Below are 21,173 nucleotides of genomic sequence, written 5' to 3'. Positions count from 1 at the left end.
GTCCACAGGCCTTCAGGGGCCTGGGACCTCAATACCTTTAACTCTCCCTTCCTAAATATCTTCCTTCTCAAGCAATTCGCTTATCCACCTCCAAATCCCTCCGGGTCAGACGCTTCTCCAAGCAACGAGTTGGTGGTAGATCTCTTTCTTCGGCTGAGGCCTCCCTCTAGAACAGCCTCCCTGACTAGCTGAAACTTGAGGAGAATCAACTCCGGTTCCGGAAGCACCTCAAAACCTTTCTCTTTGCTTCGGCTTTTTCTCCTCCTCTCCTCTGCTGACTTTCTTGCTGACACTGATACCGCACTGGTTACCTGGCCTCCCGCTGATCTCGGGCCCAGGCCAGGTCCCTGCCAGTCGCTCTCCTGCACTGCCCTCCTGGCAACCCCCGCACTTGGTGACTATTTCTGTATCCCTACAGTCCCTTACCAGCACTTGACACCTTTTCTCTGCACCTACCCTTGCACTTGCCACCTGTTTGCTGTACTTTTACTCGTTATTTATCTTATTATCCCATGTACTGCACTGTCCCCTCTCTGCTCCCCCTCTGCACTTCCCTCCTTCCCCTTCCCATGCACTTGCGTGATCTGAATGACACCGGGCCTAGTAGGATTGCTTTTCTGGCTTCCCTCCGTTCCCCCTCCCTTGCCTCGCCGCACCTTGAAACACTTGTGTATAGGCGCGTTATAAATGCCATATCAGATCCTATCAATCCCAGAAACAATGTTAATTCTGCTTTGTCAGCTGACGTTGATGCTGCAATTATACTATTGACAATTGATTCTTTGTGGCTGATCCTTTCTTCAGATAGTGTGTGTCCCAAATGCTCCACTTCATTTTAATATAGTTTACATTTCTTTACTTTAACCGACATGCCATATCAGTCGAGTCATTTCAGGACAGTCTCATGGGTAGCTGTATGTTCCACTTCACCTTTGCTGAATACCAGTATATCATCTTGAAAAAACATGATTCCAGACTCTCACTTGAACAACTTTCCTATGAGTGTTTGGAAAACTAATGCAGCTGAAGCAAGGCCAAATGACAATTTGTTAAAGCAGAACAGTCCACATGCAAGGTTGAACATATTTAGCTGCATATTTTTTTCTTTTAGCTCCATTTGATGATAGGCTCTCTGTAAATCGATAGTGGAGAAAAGTGTGGCACCTTGAATGTGGTGTATCATTTCAGTTATATTTGGTAGAGGGTGTGTCTCGATTATGATACTAGCATTCTCGTCTCTGAGATCTACACATAAATGAATGGTACTCTCTTGTTTGATGACTAGCACCACTGACGCCACCCACTCAGAGCATTCTGTTTCCTCTATAATACTTTGCTTTATTATATCTTGTAGCAATACCTCTAATGGTCTTAGTAATCTCACAGACACTTTCCTGATTTTCCTTTTACAAGGTTTTGCATTAATTTTAACTTGATATCATGTTGGTATCCTTTCAACTGTAGAGGAGGAGCCAAGTACCCCCACTTCATCTGTTCTGCCCCTTTTACCTGTATGATTGGAAACCAGGGTATGTGTCCTAAACAGAACAGTTGAACCAACAAAGAGCAGAGTATGTACTTTGTGAGGTACCAGTGAAAATAATGACAGCAAAGGAAGAATGGTAATGTCACCAACCATCGCCAGTATGTGTCACACAGAGCCGAGATGACGTACCTAGAAGAGATGCAGAGACCAGAGAATGCAGATATTCAATAAGGCATCAAGAACGTATCAAGGATAAGTGACATCTTGGGATCAAGGTGAAGAAGCTTATGCGATAGAAACAAATGAAGACATTGAGTTATTTTACACGTGTACAGATGCAAAAGAAATGCAAGCAGGTAAAGTAATCTTGGAAGCTAGCCTTCAGCTTATAGTGAATAGATTGTGGCAAGCGCCGACATATACATATATACCTATGGATAACTAAAGGATGGATGTTTCCACTACGCATTATAGCAGTGCTGGACATTAGCAAGAAGGCCTAATTTCTCGTGTGTCGTAGTTAAAAAGCAAATTGAATTACAGAGTGAATCTCAGCAGACGAGGCTGAATGAGCCAAGAAGCCAAGGTTTTATCAAACTGGAGTGAACTGACATTGGATACAAATTGTGTGAAAGAACAGAACTCCTGTTCAGAAGGCATGAACATAACAAGGAAGACATCAGAGGTCTATTAAAAAATAATATTAAATGCACCAAAAGGCTCGATTTTATGGTCTCTAGTCACAGGGAAGTATGAAGGTGGACCAACAAGATGGTCACACCTACGCACGAGTGCAGAGCGTGCCCTCCCTCCCTAAATTTCTCAGAGCTAAGAAGCAAACTCAAGGCCGAGCTAAGAAGCCTAGTTGACAGTAGACCATTGAGGTGATGATGGATTGATATGCTAATTGGTGGGAAGCAATGGTTAAGGCAAACTCACCAGCACCTGGATGGCCAGCCTGCAGGCTGCTAGACGTAGATGGAAAAGTACTGACGGGGCTTACAGTGCCAACCAATTGTAGAGGACCGTGTATTTAGAGGTCTTATAGTTGTGTAAACCAATGGGACGTTGTATATTTAGTGACGTTCATAGTGTTCATTTTTAGGGGAGGGCTTAGTTGCCTCACCTGATGTTAAGTAACCAATGACATATTCACACTTTCTTAGACTAGTATGGATGGTATACTTAGATGTTCACTCAGAGCCAATCACCCATACTCATAGGTTTTTGTAGGATAACGTTGGTTCATACATAGGTAAACATCATTGGTGATGAGTTTTTCTTATGAGATCTCAGTTTTTACTAAGAATGTTTGAGTAAGAGGATCAAGCGAGTTCGTTGATGTTCTTTGATGTTCGTTGATGTTCGTTATGCTCCATGTTTTAGATAATTGATATTAAAACAGTCTTCCTTTTGCTAACTGCCTGAGTAGTTTTGATTATTGATGTATGAATACAAATCTGCATCCCCATCCATCTCCAGGGTAATTGCTACTCATCTTAAAGGGCTGGGCTACCCAGTTCACAACGTACCATTTTTTCTGTAAATACTTTTGGGATCTCTGCTACCAATTCCTGCTTCTGTAGACCATCTTCTAGCATTATCACTTGTTCATGCGCTCCTGGATTTTCAGTGATTGTAAAGGAGTCATAAGCCGGTGCCAGGGATGTGGATCATTTCACCATATCCCAGGCAAGGTGACCACTGGGTATATCCCGCTGTCATTCCTAGTGGCCACAGCGGGTGACCTTAGATGCATAGGGCAGAGATGATGGCATTTTCCCCGAGAAAGTGGCCACTGAGCATGGCTACAGGTTGTGCCTAGTATACCAAGTGGCCATAGCAGGTGACTTGGTGGTGCCCGGGCATGCATATTCTTTGTAATTGACCATACCTGGGTTGTAGGATTTCACCTTCCTTGCTCTTGCAATGGCAGCCAGGTGATTTCCTTTTTTATTTGTAACAAAGGTATATTTAATTGCATCTAGATACAAACAAAATAGAACTTGTCAGCAATATAGAAAAGGCCGTAAAATGGGCATATGTATAGGCGCGTTATAAATGCCATATAATATCATGTCTGCTAAGAGAAAGTGGTGGCATTAAATTGAGACGTAGTTTGCTGTGTTTCTTATTCATGTATTGGCCCACTGAGATGTACTTTTTCTTCTCCTCAGTTTTTGTGTCACATTTCCATTCTGTAAATGGTCACTAACAACACATGTCGTATGGAAAGTCAATTAAAAGCTTTCAAAATAATTCAGACATGATACCTTAGCGACAAGAGGGGAAAACAAGCATTTAATATGGTAAGCAGGTAGCTTCTATTTGCTCCTGAGGGGTGCAGAAACCTGATGGTTTGTGGGCTTAGTTATCGAATAGTCCATCCTTGCGATTTAGCCATCTGATGGAGTGATCTGTTCAGATATATATATATATATATATAAAATCGCGTGGATGTCAGATTAGTAGTGTGCTGTATACCAGTTTGCCGTTCCCCAGAGGTAGCCATTTTATCGGCTAATGTTGATTCTGTACTCATGGAAAGCCAGTGAAGTCACTGATACCAGTGTTTCTGGAACATAATGGACTGTCGAGAAAGGATGAACTCCTGTGTCAAAGAGCTACCCTCTGTGAAGAAGGGCTATCCAGGGACCGTGAAGAAGGCCCACGTGGCAATGATCCTGTCACATTGTTGTACTGAAGCCATTGGTGGTGTGAACAATGTTTTGTGTTCCTGCCAGATATTTGCCATGAATAACAGTGGCTGTAGAGAAGGGCAGATTGCCATTATTTCTTGATTGTCTTGCAATGGGTTTCCCTGAGCATAATAGCTATAGCTTGGGTTCATATACAGGGCTTCCTGTTGGATTCCTCCAGCTTCCAAGCACTGTAATTACATTTCTTATTATTACCCCAGTTCAATGGCACTCCATTTCATTTATTGACCTCAGAAGGATGAAAGTCGGGCCTGACACAGGATCCGAATTTGTGAATTGAAGCCTGCCTTCATGTCAGAGACCAGCACTTTACTCATGAGCTATCCATGTGGACTTGGCCAGTGGAGTAAAAGATAAATGCTCCTGGCTGTTGGTGTCAAGCTAACTAGGCACTTCTATACTACAAGAAAGATTGCTCAGAGAACAGGCACCTTCTTTGCTGAGGTGCCTGGCAACTATGTCGTGGAAGAGAGTGTTCTCCTTCCCATTAGTACCCTCACCACACAAGTCCATTTTCTCTAACATTTTATCCCCCCGGACAAATTCCTGTTGATCTTCCCCTCCCAATCTGCTGTAGCTTTCTTTGTCTGCCCCACTTCACTTTGGCACGCAAAGAGATGCCCCCAGCCTCCTTCTCCACCTTGTGAGAACAGCATTGCCATGAAGAAACGGCCACGGGTTTGGAGGCCTCCCTACAGCCAGGATATTGAAAAGAGTACAGCGTAAGTCTGTTTTCTATGTCCATCACAGTCTGTTAGGTCAAGCATTCACCCTGTCTGTTGTACAACATGGCATAGTGTACTGGTACTGCACCATTCACCCCCCACCCACGGAGCACAGAGACGTACAGCATTGAAACCACGAGTAGTCTGTGCATGACAGCGTGGTGAATCACAATTACACAACAATACTGGGGCTACGTAGTAGTCCAGAGATACAATAGCAATGAAGGGCATCCCATTTACATTTTGCACGACGTCACAAGACACACTATGATTAAAAGGAAGTAATTTCTGATCTTTTGGCACAGAGTTTTCTGCTGTGGCTTCCTGGCGACGGCAAGAACGCTGGTCATGATATAAAGTGGCACATCAAAATTCTTTGAGGAACCAATCGATCAGGCACAATTCTTAGAATACATATCAGAATTTCTCATGGACACAGGCTACCCACTATCACCAAACAGGATAACACCCTCTGCACAAAGACACACTTATCCAAATCCTCCAAGTCAGTGTTGGAAGGCAGGCTATCGCGCCTCAGATTCCAGCTAATTCTAGCTGTGAGGCCTAGATCAGTGGTGGAAGGCAGGCCGTCGCGCTTCAGATTCCAGCTAATTCTAGCTGTGAGGCCTAGATCAGTGGTGGAAGGCAGGCCGTCGCGCTTCAGATTCCAGCTAATTCTAGCTGTGAGGCCTAGATCAGTGGTGGAAGGCAGGCTGTCGCGCTTCAGATTCCAGCTAATTCTAGCTGTGAGGCCTAGATCAGTGGTGGAAGGCAGGCTGTCGCGCTTCAGATTCCAGCTAAATCTAGCTGTGAGGCCTAGATCAGTGGTGGAAGGCAGGCTGTCGCCCTTCAGATTCCAGCTAATTCTAGCTGTGAGGCCTAGATCAGGATCTTTAAACATGGTCACTGCTCTCCGAGGATTTAGAGAACAAAGAGATACATCCAGATCACAGCTGAAGTCAAACATCCCACGTAAAGCAGGGGATGCTACCTAACCTTGAAGTTGTCCTAACATAGAGGTTTCAGTGAGTATATCGTCACATGGCTACTTGCTTATCAGCAGGACGTTATAGCTCATTAATTGAAGGTGAGGAGGTCAGTGGTGGTGGTCGTCTTGAATCTGTCATCTCCCCCTTCAATCCCCTCTGGAGGCCGAGTAAGGTCTTGGTAACATAGGGACCATGTTTGTATTAATGTTGGTTTCCATTCACCTCTAATAAACACTGGGTTAGTTGACCACTGTGAGGTCCTTCCCTTGATGTGTATAATAAAAGTTGTAGAAGGTATACCAACTCATCTGTTTCTTTGTCATATTTCAATATATCGAATTTCATGCAATACTATATTAATATTGGTCCATGAACCTCCTCAGGTACCCAGCCACTCTACACTTTTTGATGTTGTCTCTCCTCCCTTGAACATAGGGGAAAGCCCTGCTTTGATCCCTCTCTCCATAGGTCTACTCCCCAAACGAGCCGCCATAGGTATATGGGGTAAATGCTTAATGTAATCACCTGGAATGTGAGAGGCCTTAAGTTCCCCATCAAAACACAGAAGATTATATCCCAATTGAGGAAGTTAAAAGCACATATCGCCCTCATCCAACAAAAACACATTCTGGATAAGTACCATGGGCAGGGAAGGTGGTACACTCAGGGACAGATGGTCGAAAATAGGGGGTTGAGATTTTAGTCTACAAGAAACTTCTATGTGGATTCACAATACCAAAATAGATGCATACCCAAGGCATATGTTGGTTGAATGCTTCTTTGACAATACATGCACTTCTACACTGAATTTGTACAGACCTAATCACCCGCACTCTACCTTCTGAAATGATCTGCGATAACTGTGCAAGCACTGAATTACCTCTCCCATATAATTAGAGGCTACTTAACTTACCTCTAGACCAGTGGTGTTCAAACATTTTCATACTGAGCCCCCCATGAGTAGAAATAGTGTTGCCAGGCCCCCCCACATGTCATATCTGCTTATATTTACTATTAAAAGCAGTCCCTGTACTCCCTTTTTTAAAAAGAACCTGCACCCTCCACCCCCTCGGCCATCCTTCAAGCCCGCCTAGGGAGGTAACTGCAACAGTTTGAAGACCACTCACATAGACCCTGTGATGGATTGGAAATCCCGTTGCAGATTTCGACATTAAACGAAGCAGAAAGCTTTTGAGAGGTTTTTCCACATCAATGACTTAGTGGATGCCTGGAATATCTGCAATCCTGAAGAGCTAGATTTCACATTTCATTCTCCAGACCATTTTTCTTTCTCTAGAATTGATTATATGTGTTTAAGTAACATCCTGACTACCTCCATTTATAGAGTATCGACCTCTCCTCTTGTAATCTCTGACCGCACCCCAGTTGTTGTGTCACTAGATTTGGGGATGCCTAGGTGCAGAAGCAATACATGACGAATGAATACAGATCTACTGGGATCCACAGAGTTTAGAGATTCAACTGCGCGATTTACACAAGAATTTGTTGAGAACAATGAAGGATGGGACACCCTGTATGGGATGCCTATAAAGTGGCACTTTTGGGATATATTATTATGTTGTTACATGGAAGAATAAGACTGTGAAACAGAAGGTTGTTAAGGCGATAGAAGCTCTGAAGATCATGGAAACAGAATATTTACATAAGCCCAATGCTGAGTTCCAAAAAGCAAAAATTGATTACAACAAGGAAAGCACTACTAACGCATCTGGCTTAATGCTAAAATTCCAATCCCAATTTTATCTAATATGGCGGGATCCCTACTCGTCTCTTACTTGAAGGCCAAATAACAAAATAACAGTGGAAGCTCTCAAAGTTAATAACGTTATCAAGGTAAAGGATAAGAACATAGCGGCTGAGTTTGCCAAATTTAACAATGACCTGCATAAACCTGGATATGACCCCACCACAGTTACAATCAACTATTATCTTACTTGTACCTCTCATCCCACTAGCCACATATTTCCAGCTGAGTACTCTGACTTAGAATGCAAGAAGTCAATGACAGAGATCAAATTGGCTACCAACAAGTTAAGACAAAACAAGGCCTAGATCCAGGCTCTTTCCCATCGATTTCTTCCATGTATTTACAGAATTACTTGCCGCTGGTTGCAGACCCTATTCATCACTACCAGGCAGATACGGCACAACATGGACCATTCTATGATGCCATGATCCACATGGTCCCTAAACCAGGCAGAGGCCGCATAAGATATAGAACTATAGTACCATTTCTTTAATAAACACAGAGGCTAAAATAGTTGCGAAACGTCTAGTTACGAGACTGGACCCACTGCTCCCTAAACTTGTATACAAAGAACAAACTGGTTCGGTAAAAGGCAGGCTTTCATCTGTGAATACTCGATTTCTGTGCAATATGATCCATTTAGCACAAAAGCGATCTGCCATGGGCATCCGTTACTCTTGATACCGAGAAGGCTTTTGACAGAATAAATTGGATCTTTCTGGTAGAGTCATCACAGTGACATTGATTGGAACAGAAAATAACCTCCCTGATTTTTACCATATATCACCAGTCCAGAGCTGCAGTCTTTGTAAATGGGGAGCTTTTGCCATAGTGTGCACTACTTGGAAAGCCAAAAAAGGCTGCCTCCAATCTCCCCCTACTTTGTATCTTTTCTCTAGAACCCTTTTTCCAACATATCAGTATCAATAATTTGATCAGAGGGGTGGAAGTTAGAGATTTCTGCGCTCAAACGTCAGCGTACGCAGTCCGCATACTAGGATAACTTAAAGACCACCTCTACGCCATAGCTGTATTTCTTTGTCAAGGTATCTTGCTGTAGTCAGAGGTTCCAGGCTATAAGATAAATATAGATAAAACTGAGGTAATGCCACTAAATAAGGCTTTGCATGGCAGGATACCTCCATCAAGTATTTGGGGATCAAATTCTCCAACCACATCCACTGTAATGTTCGATTTAACATTAAAGCCGTTAAAACTAAGGCCTTCTCTAATATTGTCCTTATGGGGAGGGGCTTAGACGATTAAAATAAATATATCCCCAGTGATTTTATATCCCCTCTCCATGCTGCCTTAAGATTGGACGCCTCATTCTATAACTATGATAGCAGGGATCTTATTGACATTTCTGTGGCAGGGCATGAAGCCTTGAATGTCAATGGCAAGACTACACCTACCCCATTCACACAGAGGAATTAGCTTCCCACACCTGAGTGCATTTGTGATTAATCTAGCCTTTGGGGGAACCAAGATGACGACTCCCCCTTTTCTCCAGTCTGGTTAGAGCTAGAGAGCGGCTTTCCTTCCCCCTACAGCATGATAGATATCCTGCCTCATAAAAACAAAACCATCCCTCAGGGCGCTAGATGTGATATCGAGCACTTGCAAGGCACTATAGAATGGGATACGGATATGGGATGGAATTCTTTTTCGGTATGTTCTAAACCTATTTGGGTTAATGAAAATATAAGAGTGAGAGGAAGTTTTTTGGCCATCCTGTGTGAACAGAGGGATCTTACACTGGAATTAAATATGTGCTCCCACATTTTTTGTCCCATTCAAGGCATTACAAGAGTCTACTAAGCTCTCAGAGGGGGAACCCGAACTCCTGAGGTATTTTCAATTTATGGGATGCCAGCACAGGGACTGCAACCCCTCTCCCCCCCACCCCCGTGGGCCCACACGTTTTTGCAATTAACCCTAAATGGGGGCTATCTATTTAAAAATGACTGTCCATCCCAGTGCTTGCACAAACTACCTCAAATACAGAAAAGCACTGGTCTGAGCACTGTGTCACTATACTCACGCCAATTTGGCCTGCCATCTCGAAAAGGTTCAGATACACCTGAGGCAGCAGCTATTACTCAAACTCTTTTCAAATTACAAACAGAGCTTATTTTAGATCCTCAAGATTACAAAAGGCCGACCGGCGCCCCCCATCAACATGCTGCTGCCCTTGCCACTCAGAAAAGGGAACTTTTTAGTGTTTGAAAATGTTTATTTAAAGCAGAAAGCATACAAGGCATATGACCAATACAGCAGATATTTTGAGGTACAATTATGATAAGAGAGTTCTACAATTAATTTATTTATTTATTGTAATGTGATACAGTTTTAAAAAAATTAAAACTTTACACATTTAACACACATTTACAGGAAGGTACAAGAAATTAGAATACTTAATAATTAATACATCAGTACATCAAATGTCAATCAATTCATTGGACTTTCTCGTATAAATACATATACTTAATATGTATATTGACAGAAGAAAACCTTAGTAACACACTTAATAAGCAAATTTCCCTGAAGCGGGTGTTCAAATTAATCAGATCTTAGATCAGGTCATTAAGATCAGAGCGAAGAATGATACCTCTTACTGATCACAACTACTCATTTGTTTTTCGGCAATTAACCAGATGTTAAATAGTGCGATATGGAGCCTAGAGTTTAGAGTGTTAATACAATAATTCCAGAACTCATGAGATCCCAGATGATCCATTTTATGTACATAAGTTCTGAAATACTTGGAATAATGGTGGCTCATCGATGGGCACTGTGTTAACCCAATCCTTGCTGTTTCAGGGTTGGATGAAATACCACAAACTCTGCAGTTTTTTATAGGTTGTCGAGACACATGAACCCAAGGTCTATTTACTAATGTGGGTAGATAATTGATGCGCAGGAGCAAGATGAAACGTCTCAACGCCGGGAAGGGCAGAGATTGAGATATAATTGACTCTTCTTGAAAGTATAGAGGACATAAGTCACAAAACTATAACTTTTCAAGGTAGCCAAATGTACATAATTCTCCTGCCAGTCCCAAAGTGCGATGGACTTCTGCAGACAGTAAAACATCTTTTGGTTATCTTGGCCCCAACACGGGGACCAGCCGCTTGCCTCACTCAGCGCCAACATATCTTGCTCCAATTTAGACTGTTTACAGCCTCCCATAAGATCTCTTACACATTTCAATAAGGGGTTAGTTGGATTGTTCTTAATCTTAATGTAAAGCTCAGCTCTCTTACGCAATACAACAGATTTAAGGGAAAGAAGCCCTAGTTCTAAACGTAATATTGCCACCGGGATGCATTAGGGGAGACCAAGTATACGTCTCCAGAATTTCCCCTCCAAGAGCTGAAGCCAGTCTCGATTCATGTTAGTCAATGATTCTAGCCCATAGGTGACCATAGGTATGAAACACTGCACATAAAGTTGTCTTGCACCCCAGATTGAATAACCACTCTGATCCTGGGTAAACCTACATATTAAAGCTGTAAGTTGAGCTGCTTTTATCTTTCTTGCCTGGATACAGAGTGTATAGTTACCTCTATTATCAAACTCCACTCCTAGATATTTATAGGAGTTTGTGTAATTAATTTCAAGCCTGCCAACATACATAGTGGGGCGTGCAACTTTACCTGCAGTATATAGAAGTACTTCGGTTTTATTCTGATTGATGGTCAATTCATTCACCTCTGCGTATTGCCACAGCCTAACCGCTGATCTCTGAAGTCCACTGAATGTGTGATCAAAAATCACAACATCGTCGGCGTAGGCCAAGATAGTACACTGGGTCTTACCCACTTTTGGGGGACAATTCCGTATGCCCCGAAGGTATTCAGGTATGTCTGAGACAAAGAGGTTGTAAAGCAGGGGAGCAGTAACGCAGCCCTGCTTAACACCCCTTAACTGTGTAACTGGGCGTGTTAAATTACCTGTATTATCTAAGCGTAGCTGTACCAAGGTGTTTGTGTGAAGTAGCTCTAAATAGTAAATGAGAGCTGGGGGACAAGACCAACTTTTAAGTTTGTGCCAGAGTAGAGCTCTATTGACTGTGTCGAAAGCTGCCCTAAAGTCGACATAAAGAGCATATAAAGGTGGACTATTGGGCTGTAATGCCTTGTTCCTAAATGAATCCATGACTAACAAATTGTGTGATGTTGAGTAACCAGGTCTAAAGCCGCTCTGAAAATGAGCCGTTCTACAATTAAGAGAAGTTAAACTATATGAAGGCCAAGTATAGAGATGACGACTAAGCATATGAAACTTAGAATTTTGAATAAGTACATAAGCCTGACAAACAATGAAACAAGGACAGCAAATAGAGAAAAATGAACATGTACAAAAGGGGGAAAGGAGGGGAAAGAGTTGCAAAACAAGTTATGTGCAAATATTCAATGTATTTATTGATTGGGGGATACACTATCTAAGAATGTTAGAAAGAAAACTGGCATTTTAGTAGTAGGAAAAGGTGAGGACGCATTGTATCTTTCCAACCTATGGATGTTACAAATAGAGTTCCACCACAATCTATAATCAAGGCGATTTAAGTTCTTCCAATTAGAGGCTATAGTTTGAATTGCCGCTATATGAAGAAGGTCAAACAAGTAACATGCATTCCTATACAAAACATGTTGTAACATTGCACTACCCAGGAAAAGGAATTTAAAACTAAAATCTCGTTGCAAGTTGAAAATAAGCTTGAATGTGTCCCATACACCTTTCCAAAATTATTTAAAATTTTCACATTCAACAAACATATGTTTAGAAGAGCCTTGGGCATGAAGGCAACTCCAACAACTATCAGTCTGTGCAGCTTCACATTTGAAGAGGGAAAGAGGAGTGATGAAACCTGTATGATGAAAGAAATATAATAAAGTTTGAAGTAGACTGGCGGAGGTGGTTACTTTGGAGATAGTTCAATCCTGCTGCCAGGTAGCATTGCAGTCCCTCACCGTTTCCTAGGAAGATATCTCTGATTGGTCTTTACAGAACAAGGAGGCAGGAGAGTTAGGATTTAGCATATGTTGTATTCTTTCTGCATTGGAAGCAAAAGCTTTGCATATTAACACATATTAATAGATCATAGTTTTCCATTATTGCATCAATAATTGTCATATATTGCTTCATATATGAAATCGGTGTATGGAATTTAGCAGCAAATTAGGACAGCCACTCCTTGTATGAATAGCTGATTAAGATACTTAATGCCCAAAGAGTCCAATGGTTTCCAAAAAATATACCTTTTATTAACTTGTATTAAAAAATTTAACCAAATATATTGTGAAATGAAATGGGATGATTTAAAGAAGGAGGTGAACATATTGTTTCTAAGATATCAGACAGATAAACTAATATTAGCACAGTTAATGAATCTATTTTTCCGCTTTTCAGCAAGATTTAGAAGGGAAACCATCACTCTTTCTATAAGCGGCCACTTAGGTGCATTGTTATAATCAACATAAGTAAACCACAATTGCATCTGTCTGATATTTTAGAAATCTGGGAGTTCTACTCCACCACAGACATGCGTTTTATATAAAGATATTCTACACGTCTTCCTTCCCCATAGAAATGTAACTAAACAGGTATCTATAGATTTGAAGAAAGAAGAGGAAAGGGGAATTGGTAGCATGTAGAGATGATACCAAATAATTGGGGAGGTCATCATTTTAGTAGATTCCAAACAATGTCACCAAGATAAATACAGGGGCGACCATGAGACAGTAAGCTCTTTTACTCTACACAGTAGAGCCATAGTGTTGATATTGATATTCATATTTTATTTGTATTGCGCTCGTACACAAGTGTTTCACAGCGCGACAAGGCAAGGGAGGGGAACAAGGGAGAACAAAAACAACGATCTTACTAGCCCAGTGACATTGAGAATGTGCAAGTGCATGGGAGAGGGAAAGGGGAAAAAGTGCATGGAAGGGGGGAGAAGTGCAAAGTGCAGAGCAAATGACAACATATAAATATTAAAAATAATATTAATATAAAAAAATGGTAACAAACAAACAGTGATAGTTCAGCCAGCAAGTGACAAGTGCTGGGTTTAAGGCAGCAGACAGGGTATGTCAGATAGGTGCAGGGAAAAAGGGAGGTGCTGTATGATTACAGATACAGACCCCAGTGCAAGGAATTACTGGTAGGCACTGCGGGTGGGTGGCAGGGTGAGCAGGTACCTGGGCCCGGAAGTCAGAGGGTAGGCCAGGTGCACAATGTCGAGAGAGAGAAGATCAGCAGAGGAGAAGAGGGGCGAAGGCAGAAGCAAAGAGGAAGGTCTTGAGGTGCTTCCGGAACCAGAGATGCTTCTCCTCAAGTTTCAGAGTGGCGGGGAAGCTGTTCCAGAGGGAGGACCCAGCCAAAGACTGAGATCTACCGCTAGCTCGCTTCTTTGAATAACGACTGACCCTGAGGGAGTTAGAGGTAGAGGAGCAAAGAGCTCGAGAGGGGAGGTATTTGCGGAGGGATAGCTGAAGGTATTTTGGCCCCAGGCCCCAGAAAGCCTTGTGGACAATGCAGCAAGTTTTGAATTTAATCCTTGCGTCCACTGGGAGCCAATGGAGAGATTTCAGAGCTGGAGAGATACGATGCCAGGGTTTGAGGCCGAGGACAAGTCTTGCAGTCCTGTTCTGGATGAGTTGCAAATGGCAGAGTGTAGAGGCAGGTAGATTTAGAAAGAGGCTGTTACAACAGTCCAACCTAGAGAGAACCAGGGCTCGGGAGACAGTGAGCTTCTGGGGGAAGGAAAGGCAGAGTACCCCTAAGGAGGTGCAGTAGGAAGTTTGACTTTTTAGAGACATCAGAGATGTGGGCAGAGAAGGAAAGCATGGAATCAAAGATGACCCACAGGTTCTTAGCCTCACAGGTGGGGGTAGGAGGAGGGCATAGGGAGGCCAGCCAGAGAGTGAGGGGAAAGGAGGGTGAAGGTGTGCCGATGAGGAGTTCTCCATCTTGCTGGCATTCAGGAAGAGATCGTTGGCGGCACACCAAGCCTGAATGGCAGTTAGGCGATCAGAGATGAGAGAAGGAGAGGAGGTGGCCAAGCGAAGCCTAAAAATGAGTTGTCATCAGCATAGCACTAGAAATTGGAGCAGAAAAGAGCAATGCAGTGGACGAGAGTTGCCAAGTATTGGTTGAAAAGCCAGGGCGAGAGGTTAGACCCCTAGGGAAGACCACAGGTAGAAAGGGAGGTAGACGAAAGGAAGGACCCAAGTTGCACCTGGGAGTGTAGATCAGATAGGAAAGAGGTCAATCAGGCCAGAGCCTGATCGGTGATTCCCTGGTTATCACAGAGATGGTTGAGCAGGATTGACAAGTGTTAGGCAAGATTGTATGCAGTGCCCTGTGGGAAACTGCACCAGCATTGTCCTCTTGGCAATAGTTAACCCAACCTTTGGTATAAGCATGTACTACACAAGTTGGTAGAGTGACTGAGTAGCCAGGCTTATCTCAAGAGGGCTCAATGTGAGCTCTAGGGTTGTAACATAGAGATTCACAGTGACAGGTATTCAAATAAACAAAGTGTTCTGTTGAATAATATCTTTAATAGATGGAGAAATATGAATGCCAAGATATTTGATACCTTTATGACACCATCTCATACCCAAGGTTTGAAAATGAAAATGCTGATGCGGGCCTATCACTGTGAAAGTGAATGAAGAATGGATGCCATATTAATGATATTGCGGTTGTGTGCGAATATGGGAGTGAATGAAGAATGAATGCTGTAGGAATGCTTTTTTATGTGTGTGAAAGTGAGAGTGAATGAAGAATGAGCGGTGCAGTGTGAATGTTGATGCCTGTGTGCTGGAATCTGGGAGCAGCCCTCTGATTGGGAGGTGGGTAGTGGTGAAGTAAGGGGGTGGAGGATGTGCCAGAGTATTTTTTTTACTGGGCATCAAGTTGATGCTCAGTAAAACAAATGCCATGAGGCAGTGGAGGCAACATAATCAGTGTACATAAGTGGTTCTAGTCCACATTTGCAAGTCCAGTCTGGAAAATCTTCATGGCATTGCCATGACATGTTTTACTCCTCATCAAGGGTGAAGGCTGCACAATGAATGTATCTGCATGGTATTGACCCACATTGGTGGTTCCAGTTTTAACATACTTCTATACTGTGGCATGGCATTTGAGTGTTTCTACATGGTACTGGTCCACAGTGGTAGGTCCATTCTGGACAAATCTTCACTGTTGCATGACATTTTTAACAGGGCATCACGGGTGAATGAAGGCAGAATGAATGAGTGTTCCAACATGGTAGCGGCCACATTGGTGAGTGCAGTCTGGACATATTTCTTTACTGTGGTATAGAAATGTGTCTTTGTAAAACCAACGGGAGTGGGTTATTTTATGATAATACTGACATACACGTGGGCAGAATCCATAGATATCTATGGGAACAGCCAGCATGACAATGTTTCTTATACTGGCATATATTGTGGGCAAAGGTATCATGAAAAGGTGTTGGAAAATGCTCTTGTGAAATGTTGGTGATTTGTTTCATTTATTGGATTGTTCATGTTACCGTACAAAATCCATTGTAAATGGTGGCTTTGAACTCACATTTCTTACAGAAAAAGTGCTGAAGTGCACATTTTTAACCCAATATTTTTAACAATGTACGTGGCCGGAAAACCCCTTCCTGAACCCGCCTTGGTTGGTTTGGGCTCCCTCGCTCCTCATATTGAGGGAAAACATTTACTCCCCTCCAGTTAGAAAATTAAACAGTCGCCACTGCCTCCAGCCCAGGACTCTTTGGGTATGGGCCCTGCCTCAGTCACTGACAGAAATGCTGACTTAGTCCAGGCTCCTTCCCTCCAGCCCAAGATTCTTTGGGTATGGGCCCTGCTTCAGTCTGCTGACAGAAATGCTGACTTAGTCCAGCCTCCTTCCCTCCAGCCCAGGATTCGGCAGGTATGGGCCCTGCTTCGGTCTGCTGGCAGGGACAGTGACTGACTCTGGGCCCCTTCCCTCCAGCCCAGGACTCTTCAGGTATGGGCCCTGCTTCAGTCTGCTGGCAGCGGTTCTGGCTGACTCTGGGCCCCTTCCCTTCAGCCCAGGACTCTTCAGGTATGGGCCCTGCTTCAGTCTGCTGGGTGCGGTTCTGGCTGACTCTGGGCCCCTTCCCTTCAGCCCAGGACTCTTCAGGTATGGGCCCTGCTTCAGTCTGCTGGCAGCGGTTCTGGCTGACTCTGTGCTCCTTCCCTCCAGCCCATGATTCGTCTTGTATGCGCCCTGCTTCTGTCCGCTGACAGCGATGGTGACTGACAGTGGGCTGCTTCCGTCCAGCCCAGGATTCGTCATGTATGGGACCTGCTTCAGTGAGCTGGCAGAGATGGTGACTGACTCTGGGCTCCTTCCCTCCAGGACTGGATTCATAGGGTATGAGCCCTGCTTCAGTCTGCGGACAATGATGGTGACTGACTATGGGTTGCTTCCCTCCAGCCCTGGATTCTTCGGCTATGGGCCCTGCTTCAGTGAGGTATCAGAAATGGTGACTGACTCTGGGCTCCTTCCCTCCAGGCCTGGATTCTTCGGGTATGGGCCCTGCTTCAGTGAGGTATCAGAAATGGTGACTGACGCTGGGCTCCTTCCTTCCAGCCCAAGATTCGTCGGGTATGGGCCTGTGTTCTGGCTGTTGGCAGCGAGTCAGGCTGACTCTGGACTGCTTCCCTTCAGCCCTGGATTCTTCGGGATTGAGCGCTGCCTTAGTTTGCTCATAGTGACGGTCTCTTAGTCTGGTATCCTTCCCTGCAGTCCAGGATGCTTCGGGGTTTGCACTCTCTGAGATTATGCTGGACAAATACAGCCCTGGTTATTAATATAGAGAGCGTGTGCATTAAATGTGAGCACTGTTGTCATATGTAGGCCTGATTATCAACCAGCTGCGTTTAACCACTGCAGCTAATTTTTTTTTAAAATATCCATGGACAATGTGGCGTGACTGGCATCATACAAAGCCGCTCGAGCAGTGCCCTGCAAAATGATTTTGCAAAGGTGACCACCCAACTCCATGCTCCAGTTGCCTTTTCTGTCACTCCTCCTCTCTGTGTTTCCCTTTTGCCTCCTTCAACTTCGTTTTTAATTTTGGCTATTATGTGGTGTAAAAGCGCCACCTATAAGTCAAAACAATTGCATTATTTATCTATTTATTGAATTTGATTGCACCGCCCAAACCCAGGGGTATCACGGCGTACGTTTACAAGAATACTTAAGGTCTTAATGGGTGCAGGGTGAAACACAGAGTATACAGGCTTACTTACAGTCTTAATGGGTACATAGTAGGAATAACAGTGAGCAAGCTTACAATGATGATTAGAGTGCAGCCAGGGAGAAATGGCATATGGGAAATGGCACAAGGCTTGTAGGTCTAGTTTATTTACACACCCATTGACCTGCTCATGGCCATGCTAATCCCTGTGACCCTTCTCACCCACTTCTTGCCCCTGCCTGCGCAAAACACATACTCTGGGGATCTTTTTACTAACTGTATGAAGCCTTACCATCAAATGGTGTGCCCTAAATGCCTGCCAGTGTTTTTTTTAAGTAGTCTTCTGACGTTAATGACTTCATTGGAGCTGTAAACATGCTACTAGGGTAAAAAAAAAAAAAACGAACTTTGCAGTTACTTTGACATGTAACCCATGCGCACACGTTTATTCTGAGAAAAAAGACACATAACCTTTTTCCCAGTTTGTGAATATAACTTTGAATAGTTTTTTTATTTTTTGTTTCTTGAAAAAAAAACACAGTGCCCTTTGTGATAAGACGTGTTTCGACGGTATCCCGTCTTTTTCAAATCAGGGCCAATGGTACTTGTTCACGTATCTATCTCTGATCAATGTATTGTAATACACATTTCTTAACCAGGTTTTACAGGCTCTAGACACTAGATTTATTAGCATTATGCATGATCAGAAGACCACCTGTTAAAAACCAGCACTGGAAAAGCCAACAGTTTTGGCTCGTGTATTATATGACGTGTCCTACACTGGTTCAAGTCCTACCTCACCAACCACCAGCAGTTTATTCAGATGGAATCCTTTAGATCGCCAATGCTACGCATCACTTGTTGAGTCACGCAGGGTTCCATCCTCTCCCCCGTGATCTTCAATCTATTCATGGAGCCCCTGGGAGCCCTCCTAGCTAGACACAACATCCACATCCACGAATATGCCGACGACACACAGCTATACTTGAAGATCAACTCTATCAAGGACATCCATAGGTTCAAAACCTGCCTCTCGCTGATCCAGTCGTAGATTTCCAGTGAATACTTGAACTCAACCCCTCCAAGACCAAATTCCTACTCCTCCCCAACAACACCGAACACCCAGACATACAGACCTGGCTATCAAGCTCGGACCGGCTTATAGGGCAATAGGCCCACGGCCGAAATAAAAAAAGCAAAATGCTGTGTGGGCCAGTTTTTTGGGTCAGAGTGGGGAACTTTTTTTGCCAATGTGGGCCAGTTTGATGAGTTATTTCACTCTGGGGCTAATAGTTTTAACTGGTGTTGCTGAATAAATATTCTTTAAAATGTACAATTTGCATCACATTTTATTAAAAACCTCCCTCTTGGGTACTATTCAAACAGCGTCACAAAAGGAATGAATTCACATTTGCAAATGTGAGCCACTTTTTTGTTGGTACCCGAGACATTTTTATGCCGCAGCCCAACTCTGGGTGCAGGCTCGGACTGGCTTATAGGGCAATAGGCCCATGGGCGAACCAAAAAACGCAAAATGCTTGAGTGGGCCAGTTATTTGGGTCAAAGTGGGGCCATTTTTTGGCCAATGTGGGACAGTTTGATGAGTTATTTTACTATGAGGCTAGTTGTTTTGACCAGTGTTGCTGAATAAATATTCTTTAAAATGTACAATTTGCATCACATTGTATGAAAAACATCCCTATTGGATACTATTGAACCAGCATCACAAAATGAATTAATTCACATTTAACTGTGAGCCACTTTTTTGCTGGTGCCGACAATTTTATGCCCCAGTCCAACCCTGCTGGCTATCAAACATGAACTCTGAGGGCTTCACACCGAGGTCACCGCCTGCACCAAGTCCCTCGGATTCCGCATCAACAAACACCTGTCCTTAAAGACACACATAGCTAAAAAAAAAACTTAGACAACCTGGTCTCAGCTCTCCCTCCTGTGTAAAGTCAAGCCCTTCCTCCCTCCGGACAGCTTTAGATCCACCGTTTAAGCACTGGTCCTATCCCACCTGGATGGGGTAAAGCACTCCCCGAAGCCCATTCGTCGTGCTCCCGTGTGCCCCTGAGAAGTGTCCTACATGCAGCTGCACACCTTAGCAAGGGTGTACGCAGTTTCGACCACATCACACCGGCCATCTTCGACCTTCATTGGCTCTCACTGCACCCACAAATCACCTTCAAGTCTTGCTGCATCCTCTGTAAGGCAATCACCCTCATGTCACCCAGCTATCTTGTGGAGAAACTCAGCATCTCCGGCTGACAGCGCACCACCAGAAGCCAGGACACGTGCAGACCTCAAATCTGCTGCCGCAAAGGGGAAAGGACCAGAAAGCAGGCCTCCCCTGCCTACGCCCCAAGACTCTGGAACCTCCTCCCCATCAGCATCAGACTCGCCCCCACGCTCCTACAATTCAGAAAAGAGCTCAAGACCCTCCTCTTCAAGGAAACTCTCTGCCTCAACACCTAGGCCATCACATCGCCCCTCGCGCCACCTGACTCGCAGACGCCACCCACCCCTCTCCTCCGTGTCACCCGGTACAGCTGTACCCCGCTGTATCCCACCCCCTCTGTATATCTATTTCGTTGTTACCTCTGAAAAGCCCTCTATTGCTTCTCGAAGCTAGGTCTGTGCTCAATAAATACAATAATAATAATAATAATAATAATAATAATAATAATAATAATATGCCCGAGTACTCGCACCATTTTGCAGATGCTACCATCCATTGCCAGCAAATACCACTACGGCAGCACCTAGCAAATGCATTTCCTGTGCCTACTCAAAAGCCAAAACTGTTGGCATTGCCAATGCTTGTTTACCTGTTTCAGCCTCCTGCTGAATGCGCCAGATTTTCTGTCCTTTATGTGGTTATTCCCTGCCTACTTCCTGTTCTCTCGGTCTACTCCAGCTTCTGTATACTGGGTTTTCTACTAAAATTATAAAAATTACCCTGGGCAGTACTGGAATTGGGCCAGATTGGCCCATGTTTGGATTCGGAATCTGGCAAAAAAAAAAAAAGGACCTGCCCTAACATGATCTAGCAAGAAAACACTAGACGTGAGCATGACCCCTATTCCCAGCACAACAGAGCTCTACTCGGGCTATTTTTTTGTTTGTTCCTTGTTAAATGAATCACACTAATGTGCAATTAAGATCGTGTGGCTGCAGGCCGTGCAGCCAGTGGGACGTTCTCGGAGACTAGAGGTGGCATGAAGGGTGATTAGAAACAG

This window comes from Ambystoma mexicanum, chromosome 11, assembly GCF_040938575.1.
Source record: "Ambystoma mexicanum isolate Mex_15411 chromosome 11, UKY_AmexF1_1, whole genome shotgun sequence".
Taxonomy (NCBI): domain Eukaryota; kingdom Metazoa; phylum Chordata; class Amphibia; order Caudata; family Ambystomatidae; genus Ambystoma; species Ambystoma mexicanum.
Note: the sequence above shows the minus strand (reverse complement) of the source record.